At 45.4% G+C, this 12,887-nt stretch overlaps 1 pseudogene; it reads left to right on the top strand.

Annotated features, from left to right (window-relative positions):
* The first annotated feature begins 3,432 nt into the window (after positions 1-3,432).
* Positions 3,433-4,986, top strand: LOC118144952 (small ribosomal subunit protein eS1-like; annotated as a pseudogene).
* The last annotated feature ends 7,901 nt before the right edge of the window (positions 4,987-12,887 follow it).

Below are 12,887 nucleotides of genomic sequence, written 5' to 3'. Positions count from 1 at the left end.
CAGACGAACGTAGAAGGTCTTTGACTTGCCGAGTCTTCCGGCCTTCATCTACCTCCTGTGCTGGATGCTTCCTGCCCTCGAACATCAGACTCCAAGTTCTTCAGCTTTTGGCCTCTTGGACTTACAGCAGTGGTTTGCCAGGAGCTCTTGGCCCTTTGGCCGCAGATTGAAGGCTGCACTGTCAGCTTCCCTACTTGTGAGGCTTTGGGACTTGGACTGATCCTCCACTGGCTTCCTTGCTCCTCAATTTGCAGACTACTTATTGTGGGGCTTTACCTTGTGATTGTGTAAGTCAATTCTCCTTAATAACCTTCCGTTTGTATATACGTATATCCTATTAGTTCTGTCCCTCTAGAGAACCCTGACAAATATAGTCACTTACAATCAAAAGCATCATAACTGATAAATCATGGCTTTTAGCAATACAAGATTAAACTAAGTCCTCTACAACTATGATTCCTGTAGCAGTGATGTTGCTAAAAGCTCAGTTACTCATCTAGGGTCGGGCACAGTGTCTTACTGTAATCCCAATACTTTGGGAGGCAAAGGTGGGAGGACTGCTTGAGTCCAGGAGTTTGAGAACAGCCTGGGCAATATAGTGAGACTTCATCTCTACAAAAGATTTCTTAAAAATTAGTCAGACATGAGGCCACATGCCTGTAGTCCTGGGAACTTGGGAGGCCGGGGTGGGAGGATCACTTGAACCCCAAAGCTCAAAGCTGCAGTGAGCGATGATCATGCCATTGCATGAGCCTGGGTGACACAGCAAGACTCTGTCTTGAAAAAGATAAATCTCATTGAATTAAATGGGAAACTAAATTTAAAATAAACGTTCAGTGGCTCATGCCTGTAATCCCAGCACATTGGGAGGCTGAGGCGGGAAGATCACTTGAGGTCAGGAGTTTGAGACCAGCCTGGCCAACATGGTGAAACCCTGTCTCTACTAAAAATACAAAAATTAGCCAGGCGTGGTGGCAGGCACCTGTAATCCCACCTACTCTGGAGGCTGAGTCAGGAGAAATGCTTGAACCCAACGGAGGTTGCAGAGAACAGAGATCACGCCACTGCACTCCAGGCTGGGCAACAGACTAAGGCTCCATCTCAAAATAAAAAAAAACCAAACTTCTAATTGTTCTAAATGCTTATAGTATTTATCTCTTTAAGACCCCACAGAAGCCAGCAGGAGAATCTGGCTCCCATCGGTGGGGACAATACTGAGGAGTGGCACCTTCTTGGTTCTGGAGGGAGCTCGGTCCCTGGAGCTGCATTCTCCCACAGGTCCTGCCTCCTGCCTGCTTGTCTCAGCATCTGGTTGTAGAAAAACTTCCCATGTGATACTGCAGTTGCATGTGATGCTCCAGAGGACAAGGGAATCGGAACAGAGCTTTTTTTTAAAAAATTGCATTTTAGATGTTGAGGTACATGTGAAGAACACGTAAGATTGTTGCATAGGTACACACATGGCAGTGTGGTTTGCTGCCTTCCTCCCCATCACCTATATCTGGCATTTCTCCCCATGCTATCTTTCCCCAACTCCCCACCCCTGCTGTCCCTCCCCTATTTCCCCCCAACAGACCCCAGTGTGTGATGCTCCCCTCCCTGTGTCCATGTGTTCTCACTGTTCTACACCCGCTTATGAGTGAGAACATGTTGTGTATGATATTCTGTTCTTGTGTCAGTTTGCTGAGAATGATGGTTTCCAGGTTCATCCATGTCCCTACAAAGGACACAAACTCATCGTTTTTTATGGCTGCATAGTATTCCATGGTGTATATGTGCCACATTTTCCCTGTCCAGTCTATCATTGATGGGCATTTGGGTTGGTTCCAAGTCTTTGCTATTGTAAACAGTGCCGCAATGAATATTTGTGTGCATGTGTCCTTATAATAGAACAATTTATAATCCTTTGGATATATATCCAGTAATGGGATAGCTGGGTCAAATGGAATTTCTATTTCTAGGTCCTTGAGGAATCACCACACTGTCTTCCAAATTGCCACACTGTCTTCCATGAACAGAGCTTCTCGACATCCCAAGTTTCGAGAAGTTGGTTTTTTCAGAAGTTTCCCTTGGTGCCAGCTTCCCAACATGCTTTGGTCTCTTATTATGGGAAGCTCAGGCAAAACACGGACACTGTGTGCCTATTCACTCTGCATCTGAATGGTCCTAAAACCTTATAGAAAGGTTATATCCTTTCTTTCTTCATATCCTTGACATAAGACTCCCAGCTGGGCACAGTGGCTCATGCCTGTAATCCCAGCACTTTGGGAGGCTGAGGTGGGCAGATCGCTTGAGGTCAGGAGTTCCAGACCAGCCTGGCCAACATGGTGAAACTCCTGTCTCTACAAAAAAAATAGAAAAAAAGCCAGGCATGGTGGCATGCACCTCTAGTCCCAGCTACTTGGGAGGCTGAGGCAGGAAAATTGCTTGAACCCGGGAGGTGGAGGTTGCAGTGAGCCAAGATAGTGCCACTGCAATATAGCCTGGGTGACAAGAGTGAAAATTTGTCTAAAAAAAAAAAAAAAAAAAAGACACCCTTACAGTTCCCCTAGAGGAATCTCTGAGGGAAAAATCTATGCAGACTCCTAAAGGGTCACCTGGGAAGGCAGGAGAAGGGGACCAATGTGAGTGCAGCTGCTCACTAGCCACTGCAAGGGGCCCAAGAACGATGATAATGCAGGGACGCCACTGAAGCGGGCATGCGGTGGTGAAAGTAAGCATCCTGTGTGTGTGTTGGGGGAAATATCCAGGAGACTGTGTGTCTCTTCTTTCTTCCCTTAAAATTTAACTTTAATTCTGTTATATTATTATTTTATTTATTTATTTAGACACGGAGTTTCGCTTTTTTTTACCCAGTCTGGAGTGCAGTGGCATGGTCTCGGCTCGCCGCAACCTCCGCCTCCCAGGTTCAAGTGATTCTCCTAACTCAGCCTCCCAAGTAGCCTCCCAGGACACAGGCATGTGCCACCATGCCTGGATAATTTTATACTTTTGGTAGAGATGGGGTTTCTCCATGTTGGTCAGGCTGGTCTGGAATTCCCGACCTCAGGTGATCTGCCTGCCTCGGCCTCCCAAAGTGCTGAGATTACAGGCATGAGACACTGCGCCTGGCCTATATTATTTTTATGTTGTATTATGTTTACATTATTTTGGGATGTAGGTGGGGTTTAAGTAGAGTAAATAATTAACTATAATATCCAGTATGGGGACAGTCATGGTTCACTTGCTTTCACCTCATTCATTCATTCATTCATCAAAAATACTTTAAAGGATCTACTGCTTGCCAGACACTGTACTAGGCACAGGGATATAGAAAGAAGAGACACTGTTCTTGAATTCAGTATAAAGGGGGGAGATAAATAAGCAGGCCCTGACCATCTAGCAAAACAAAAGCCACGGGAGCTTGTGCCTTGGTAGCTTTGGGGGCTTGGAGGAAGTGTACTACCCCAACACGTATCCTGCAGCATGGAAGTTCCACCCGTAGAGATATAAAACCTTTTGAAGAAGTCCTCTGTGTCTTTTGGCTCTCTGAGCAGTACCATGGCGGTCAGCAAAAACAAGCGCCTTACGAAAGGCGGCAAAAAGGGAGCCAAGAAGAAAGTGGTTGATCCATTTCCTAAGGAAGATTCGTATGACATGAAAGCACCTGCTATGTTCAATATAAGAAATATTGGAAAGATGCTAGTCACCAGGACCCAAGGAACCAAAATTGCCTCTGATGGCCTCAAGGGTCGAGTGTTTGAAGTTAGTCTTGCTGGTCGGGCACAGTGGCTCAGGCCTGTAATCCTAGCACTTTGGGTGGCCAAGGTGGGTGGATCACCTGAGGTCAGGAGTTCAAGACCAGCCTGGCCATCATGGTGAAACCCCCATCTTTAAAAGTAAATAAATAAATAATGAAGGTAGTCTTGCTGATTTGCAGAATGATGAAGTTGCATTTAGGAAATTCAAGCTGATTACTGAAGATATTCAGGGCAAAAACTGCCTGACTTCCACAGCATGGATCTTACCCGTGGCAAAATATGCTCCATGGTCAAAAATGGCAGACAATGACTGAAGCTCATGTTGATGTCAAGACTACCAATGGTTACTTACTTCATCTGCTCTGTGTTGGTCTGACTAAAAAATGCAACAATCAGATACGGAAGACCTCTTACACTCAGCACCAACAGGTCTGCCAAATCCGGGAGGAGATGATGGAAATATGACCCGAGAGGTGCAGACAAATGACTTTGAAAGAAGTGGTCAATAAACTGATTCCAGACAGCGTTGGGAAAGACATAGAAAGCGCTTGCCAGTCTATTTATCCTCTCATGATGTCTTCATTAGAAATGTAAAAATACTGAAGAAGCCCAAGTTTGAATTGGGAAAACTCATGGAGCTTCATGGTGAAGGCCATGGTTCTGGAAAAGCCACTGGGGACGAGACAGGTGCTAAAGTTAAATGAGCTGATGGATATGAACCACCAGTCCAAGAACCTGTTTAAAGTTCAGATTTACAATAGTGGCAAATAAAAAGTCTTATTTGGGAAAAAACAAAAAGCAAAAAAAAAAAGAAGTCCTCTGTTTAAAAGAAGATCTTACCTTGGCTTCTCCCAAAAAGGATGGTCTGAGACCAGAGCCTATGTGTCAATGGTTTGACAACCCATCCTACCTAGGGTTCTGATGTGAGGGAATCAGAAAGAACCAAACAAAGGCCGGATGCGGTGGCTCACGCCTATAAGGAGGCCAAGGACAGGAGTTCAAGACCAGCCTGGCCAACAGGGTGAAACTCCATCTCTACTATTAATAAAAATTATCCAGACATGGTGGTACATGCCTGTAATCCCAGCTACTTGAGAGGCTGAGGTGTGAAAATCACTTGAACCCAGGAGGCAGAGGTTGCAGTGAGCTGAGATTGCTCCACCGCACTCTAGCCTGTGCAACAGAGCAAGAGTCCGTCAAGAAAAAAAAAAAAAAAAGGAGAAAGGAAAGCCCATTTAGGGGTGGATTACAGAGCTGGTTACTGCCATGGGCAAGTGGGACAAGTCCCCTAGGGAGGCTTTCTGAGGAACCACTGAGAAAAGCATGGGAGAGGTGAAGTTTCCCCATTGGCTCTTCCATCCTTTACTCAAAGTTTGCTCTGGAGTGTTGACTGTCACATTTCCTGGGCTTTGTGTGCATGCGCCAGGCCTGTGGAGAGACGGAAGCCTGGGGGTGGGAGCTGTCAGGCTCCAACTGTACAGGAGGCAGCTGCAGCAACAGCTGGAGTTCACAATGGCCTGAGTCAAGGGAGGAAAGAGCATCAAAGGTGCCTGGCATAAAGGCAATGTTATCTGAGGAGAAGTTACTGTTCCACCAGGCTAGTGCCAGTTACTGAGTATGTGTATTTAATTCTGATCAGGCATTTATTGGGCTTTCCACTCCAGTGCCAGGCTTGCTCCTTCAGGGTCCTCCCGAGGAAAGGGACCAGAGGACAGGCAAATTCCGATAAGTCAGTGGGAGAGGAACTGTTTGGAGGCAGTGAAAGTGGTGGAAGGGGGAAGACAGGGAAAGACTGAGATCACCAACTGCCCGAGGAGAGTGTGAAGGAGGCCTGAGAGGTCCCCGTGGAAAGGAGAGATGCACCTGTGGCAAAGCTCTCCAGCCATACTCAGGAGGAGTCCCTCAAGGAGAAACTCAAATGAAGATGCTTAAAGACAGCAGAGCACTACAGGCTTCACGGAGAGGGAGACTGACAAGCTTTCAAGAAGTCTGAAAAGCCTTCATCCTTCGTGTATTTTCTGAACTAACGCCACATTGCAAACCCAGGCCATGACACATGCTTGAAACACAAGATTCATTTCCCCAGAAGGCGAGGCCAGTTTCTATAAAGACTGGTCACAATGAATAGACTTCTCATTGCTCCACCACGCTTGGGTTTCATTGGAATTGGATTACGCCATTGCTGCTTTGAACATACAATCCTACTCAGCTGGGAGCTGAGACACTACCTCTGTAGCCGTAACTCTGCACTCTAATAGAATAACTGTCGGAACCACTAGCCGTCAATACGGACTCCTCTTTCCTTATTGGTATAGGAAAACACCTTAGATGTGTTTAAAACTAAATGCCCAAGTGCTTTATTCCAGAAGGCCAAACGTAGCCTGGAATTCCTCAAGCAACCCAGGCCCCCACATATCCCACTTGGTTTATTTTTTTGCATGTGCAAACCTAGAGTTACAAAAACCCACATGCATGGGCTATAATTCCCAAGCAAGGAGAGAAAAAGATAGGTAAAATTATCCACAAAGAAACAGTTTCCAATCTCCAAGTCATAAATTTATTAATTAGAGGTACCATTTCTTGCATGCTTACTGTGTGCCAGAAGCAGTCTTAGACTTAGATCTGTCCAAGATAGAGTTCTCTCATTTGATCCTCACAACAGCATGAAGTAGGTGCTAGTTTCCCTATTTTATAATCAGGAAAACTTGACCAAATAACATGCCTATGGCTGGGCGCGGTGGCTCATGCCTGTACTCCCAGCACTTTTGGGAGGCTGAGGCAGGTGCATCACCTGAGGTCAGGAGTTCAAGAACAGCCTGACCAACATGGTGAAACCCCATCTCTACTAAAAATACAAAATTAGGCAAGCATGGTAGTACATGCCTATAATTCCAGCTACTTGGAAGGCCGAGGCAAGAGAATCACTTGAACCCAGGAGGCAGAGGTTGCAGTGAGCTGAGATAGTGCCATTGCACTCCAGCCTGGCAAAAAGAGCAAAGCTTCATCTCAAAATAAATAAATAAATAAATAAATAATACATGCCCTTGATCACACAGTTTGAAGGGTAAGAGCCAGGACTCAAATCAGGTCTGATTCTGAAGCCCTGGCTTTAGGTATTGAGTAGGGGGGTAAGAAATTATAAACAAGAATAAAGATATCCGCTATGAAAACATCTTCTCTCCAAAAGGATGAGTTGAGATATTTCTAACAATCTGTTATCACTGCTTTGGGTTCTTGGCTTCAGGAGCAGAAATATTACCTTTTCTCCCCATTGACTTCTCCTCTGCAAAACCAGGCCACTCAGTAACCCCCTTCCCAAAACCACAACCAATTATTCCTACACACTCCTGCTAATTACAATGAGTTATGCAGGCCCTATCGGAGACAGAGGGAGTGATGGGGCCAGTTAGCCATAAAACATCTTCCTGGCTGGGCGCAGTGGCTCATGCCTATAATCCCAGCACTTTGGGAGGCCGAGGCGGGTGGAACACGAGGTCAAGAGATCGAGACCATCCTGGTCAACAAGGTGAAACTCCGTTTCTACTAAAAATACAAAAATTAGCTGGGCATGGTGGTGCGCGCCTATAATCCCAGCTACTCGGAAGGCTGAGGCAGGAGAATTGCTTGAACCCAGAAGGCAGAGGTTGCGGTGAGCCGAGATCATGCCATTGCACTCCAGTCTGGGTAACAACAGCAAAACTCCGTCTCAAAAAAAAAATACACATCTTCCTTCCATAAATATTCCTCACTAGGCTTAAGGCTTTGGCTACCCAGATCTTGCAACATAGTAGTGTCTCTAAGCAAAGAGACTTTTTTCCTCCTTTGTGACCCTGGATTGCATCCCATGGTGCTAAAAGAGAACGGACTGGGTAGACTAGGCATCAACTTTGACTCTCTTCTATAGGTAGGGCATGGAAATGATGGATTCGCCTCTCTTTATTATGGTGACTTCCTCCTTCACGCACATGCATGCCCACTGAACCCTTCTGAGGCCACTTGTCAAGTAAAATGAGGCACTTGACAACTGAATGAACAACCTCCTCTTTTAAAAATTTTAATCGATTGTTTCATCTTGCCGTTGCTCTTGGTGGGTGACTTTCGCACTTGAAACACTCACCTTTTCTCCATTATGCCCTCTTACCTGCACGGGGTGGTTTTCCGCCTCCTCCTTGTGGAGTGCAATCAATATTCTGTTATTCCCTGTCATTTGGATGTTACTTTGTGCAAACAATAGTTAAAAAAAAATAACATCAGGAGCTCTGCTGTCTACACAAATCAACAACAATGAGAGACAAGAAGTGGATTACTACTGAACGAAATCCTTTTTGTTCTAAACTGTAATCAACTATATTGGATGCGAGGTTTGTCCATTTTAAAAATTTAATAATGGGTTTTGGTCCTCTTGTTTCTATAAAAAGGGCATTTATAAATATTAATATGGAATACCAGAGAAAGAACAATACATAACAATAATGAGAATCACAAAATCCCATCACATTTGACACTGTCATATCACCAGCTTAAGGATTAGCAGGTTAACCTTAGAGTTAAAAATATTGCTTTACGATTAAAAAAAAAAACTCAAAATAAAAAAAAGCTCCTTGTTGCATTATGTATTCGTTCTGGCTTCCCTATTTTCCTTCAGGTGATGGGATCACTGCTTCGATGAACATTTTAGGGGAGAGTAGGCTTATAAGAAGGTGGTAGGTTGACTTATCTGCGTTCTTTGTTGTCCAAGTCATGCTGAGCTCGGCTTTTGTCTAATTCTAACCCCTGACACTGCTTGAGTCAAAGGCCTGACAACTAATACCCCCATTTTAGCTGGGGTTTTTTATCCACTCGGAGCTCCGTTTTAAATGATAAAGTTACCCAAGGTGTCAGTTTTCACCAGTATTTCTAAATACATCTAGTAAAAATGCAGCAATTTCATAGAAATCCAGGCTATTGAGATCTAATCACTGCTTAAGCTGTGGCTTTATTCAAATCTGGATCACCAATATGGCTTAAGATGTAAATGAAGTGCAGAGAGAAAAAAAGCAAGAAAATCTCCGATGGCCTTTCTCTCTGCTATTTGATGCCCAGGCCCTTATCAGTCAATTAATGCAGCTAAACTTCAGTGGCACCATCAGTGTAACGGCACCAATGGCTGCTGTCCCCCTCCAGCCTCAGCCAAACAAAACACATTTTCAGTAGCCTTAATATGAAACGGGAAAAGGTCAAAATAGACAGCTTTGCCAAATAAATCCCGAAGATCCATTCTAATTTTCACCCAAGGATCTTTTAAGTCGTCCTGGATGCTCTTTATGAAACGTTGATCCACACTTAGTTTCATTAAAACTTTGTGACTTAGTATTTTTCAACCTGATAGCTTCACTAAACTAGTTCTCGAAGTGTTCACTAAGCCGCTATGCATAAAACTACTTTGCTGTCATGGTGGCTTCTAATATCACCTAAATGCAGGCAGCGGCAGTTCTGGAAATGAACCTGATCTACATGCATTCCATCTGAGCTTGGGAATTACTTTCCTTTGGCTTTCACTGGATGTCTTATGAGGAAGAGGTGCTGTCCTCTGCAGCCCCCACCCTAAACCCTCCTGAAACCGAATGCTGAATTATCTACCACCCTGTGTTTGTTCTGGAAGCAATCTACACAGAACACGACTTTTATCTGCTGAGGTTTCCAGCTGGGATTAACAGATGCTGAAACATTTGGGGAGGAGGGAGGGGCCCACAGAAAAGAAAAGAATGAAAATTAAGGTCTCTTCCAACAATGGCATGGCAAATACAGAGGAGATTCAGACTAAGCTTAAAAAGCAAGAGGTTTCTCAGAGAGGCACATGGAGAACCTAGCTTTACTAACGTGAATTTTAAAATGGCAAAAAAAAAAAAAACAAAAAAAACCAAAAAAACACCACTCTGGCCTCTTGGCTATTCTGGAATTACTCTGGAACTCCTCCCTAGCTCACTGGGTCCCTCTTAGTGATTAGCAGCCCCTCAGCTTCCTTCCACACTGAGATCTGACAGAAATCTTTATTTCTTTATCAATTGCTGTGGTCAGTATACATTACTACAGTCAACAGAACTACTGGCAAAGGGTTTCAAAAGAGGTGGAGATCACTTTTCTAGGGGAAAGGGGGATTAAACATAAAATAAATAAATCAGCCAGGCTGAATAACAGACTCCTAAACCCAGCTGAGTCTGCACTTGTCGTGTTTTCAGGGAATATGGTATCCCCCCCAAATTCTACCCAACATAGCAGCTGTGGACAGCCCTACTCAGACTCCACTTGCTGGGGTGCAGAGTGGAAAACCAGTCCTCACTTTAGCTGTCCCTACCTTCCTCGACAAGCTGCGTCTCAGGATGCAGGGAATATAGGCCAAGATTTGACACCAGGCCTGCGTTTATATTTGTAAACTCCCAGGCTTGCAATCACATCGACCTGGATTGGAAATCTGCCTCTATTGGCAACTGGCTGTGTGACCTTGGATAACTTCTCTGAGTCTAAATTTCTATTTTTTTTTTTCTTTTGAGACAGGTCTTGCTCTGCCACCCAGGCTGGAGTGCAGTAGCACAAACACAGCTCACTGCAACCTCAGCCTCCAGGGCTCAGGCAATCCTCCTGCCCCAAAAGTGGCTGGGCTTACCGAGTCTCAAAATGTTGGGATCACAGGTGTGAGCCACCATGCCTGGCCTCAATCTCTTCATCTATAAAATGGAGAGGGTAACAACACCTTCTTCTAGAGTAGACTGGATGCAGTAATTTACATGAAACAGCAATCCTGATGCCTGGCACAGGTTTGATGCTTAATGCTTATTGCATGCCCTGTAATATAGTGATACTTCTTGTACTAGGACTCTGCACATACTGTGAACAGGCTAAGCGGGACTCTTCACTAGGTCTAGTGAACAACAGAACACATGCTGAATCTTAAACCTCCACCTTTGTTGTTAAACCTCTAAGTTTGCTGTGGGTGGTGGTGTTAGTGTTGCCTCTATAACCAAACTGCTCCAGATTCTCCCCCATTACTTGGGAATTGAGGATATTTAATTCTACAGCTCTGCCCACTCTCCACCCCATCGTTTGACTGTGTGTTGTAGAAAAATACGACAACCAGGCTGGGCGCGGTGGCTCACGCCTATAATCCCAGCACTTTGGGAGGCCGAGGCGAGTAGATCACGAGGTCAAGAGATCGAGACCATCCTGGTAAACAGATCGAGCCCATCCTGGTCAACATGGTGAAACCCCGTCTCTACCAAAAATTAGCTGGGCATGGTGGCGCGCGCCTGTAGTACCAGCTACTCGGGAGGCTGAGGCAGGAGAATCACTTGAACCCAGGAGGCAGAGGTTGCGTTGAGCCGAGATCGCGCCATTGCACTCCAGCCTGGGTAACAAGAGCGAAACTCGGTCTCAAAAAAAAGAAAGAAAGAAAGAAAAAAAAAAATACGACAACCACAGGTAGGCTTGAGTCTCCAGGAATATTAGGGAAAAATGAGAAGGCCATTAGGAGAACTCAGAATAGCCCAGTGGGTTCTCCTAGGGCCATAACTCAACCTGCTTCAACCTCTTGACTCTTGGAAAATGACCAAGGCATTTTCCAAGATTGCTGCAGTGGCTCCGCCCACTGACCGCAGCCCGCCAACATTGTGAAGCCTGCACAATTCTGCTTTCTTCATTGAGAACCGGATTCAGAAAAGTGAAGCCTTCTGATGAAGAACGGACGGCTATAAAGACCAGGGAGGAGGAATCAGCCACGTTTCCTGTAATGTGGAAGAATCTGGGTTTGAGGTGTGGCTTCGGGTTTTGAGAACATGGGGAATGGGTTAGTCACCTCCCTGTTGATGGCATCAAAAAGCTCCTAATGGCCTGAGGTGCTAGGAGAGGCCTCTTGCACAAAGGAGGGGGTGAAAAGAGCACTGGATGAAGGAGACAGGACCCCTGCCCTGCCATTGCTCTGCCACAGAATGACTGACTTCACTTCTCAGAAGCCTAGTATCCACAGCTTTAAATGAGGTAGTTGACCCCATTACCAGGGATTATCTCTGAAGGATGAGATTATAGGAAGAACATTCACTCCTCACTTTAAACACCTCTACTTGTTTAAAACATTTTTTAAACACCCCACCCTTATATTTAACAATATAAGCTTTTTATTGAAATGGAAACTAAGGGTGGGGGCGGTGGCTCGTGCCTATAATCCTAGCACTTTGGGAGGCCGAGGCGGGTGGATCACGAGGTCAGGAGTTCCAGACCAGCCTGGGCAAGATGGTGAAACCCCGTCTCTATTAAAAATATAAAAATTAGCAGGGCACGGTGGTGGGTGCCTGTAATTCCAACTACTTGGGAGGCTGAGGCAGGAGAACCACTTGAAGCCAGGAGGCGGAGGTTGCAGTGAGCCAAGATTGCACCACTGCACTCTAGTCTGAGCGACAGAACAAGACTCTGTCTCAAAAAAAAGGAAAAGGAAATGAAAACTAAGGGCCTACGGCTAGATCTCCTATAAAATCCAGAGAAAATGGTGGGTAAGGATTGCATAGTTGGCCAAGTAAAGACCAACTGGGAACAACTGAGGGAAATGTGTCTCAGTGCTTAACATGACTAAGACAAGATAGGCTTCAGAATAGTCTCACATAGATCATCAGATCATATTGGGCCTGTTAAACCCAGACTCCACGGAGACCTACTTGTCACACATTGGATAATCATATGCTCAACTAGGGCTCCTTCCTCTAGATCTGTGGGTCCTTTGGAACATCTCCTGGCACCATAAAATGGGATCCTGGGGGGAACACAGGCAATGGGGCTAGAGCTGTCATGCAGTCTCTCTCAGCTTGGGGAATGGCCCTTGTTGCTGAGCCAAGGTGCAGGGGATAGTCCTTCAAGTCTTTTGCCGGACTTGGTCAGCTGGTCCTGCTGCCCAGCAGCTTTAGTCTCTGTTTGGAGGCCATGGGTCTAATGTGTTGTGACCGGCCTTCTCTGGCCTGAGTTCATCTCTTGGGTACCTTGCCTTTCTCCCCTTTTCATGTTCATGTCCTAGGTTACCAAATAATTTAGATCAGTAGTTCCCAAACCTGGCTGCATATCAGAAGCCCCTGGGTAGTGAGTTAATAACAGATTCCTGAGCCCTATCCCAGGAGGTCCCAGACTGGG

The sequence above is a fragment of the Callithrix jacchus genome, chromosome 8, assembly GCF_049354715.1.
Source record: "Callithrix jacchus isolate 240 chromosome 8, calJac240_pri, whole genome shotgun sequence".
In the NCBI taxonomy this organism is placed as follows: domain Eukaryota; kingdom Metazoa; phylum Chordata; class Mammalia; order Primates; family Cebidae; genus Callithrix; species Callithrix jacchus.
Note: the sequence above shows the minus strand (reverse complement) of the source record. Positions and strands in the feature narration are given on the sequence as shown.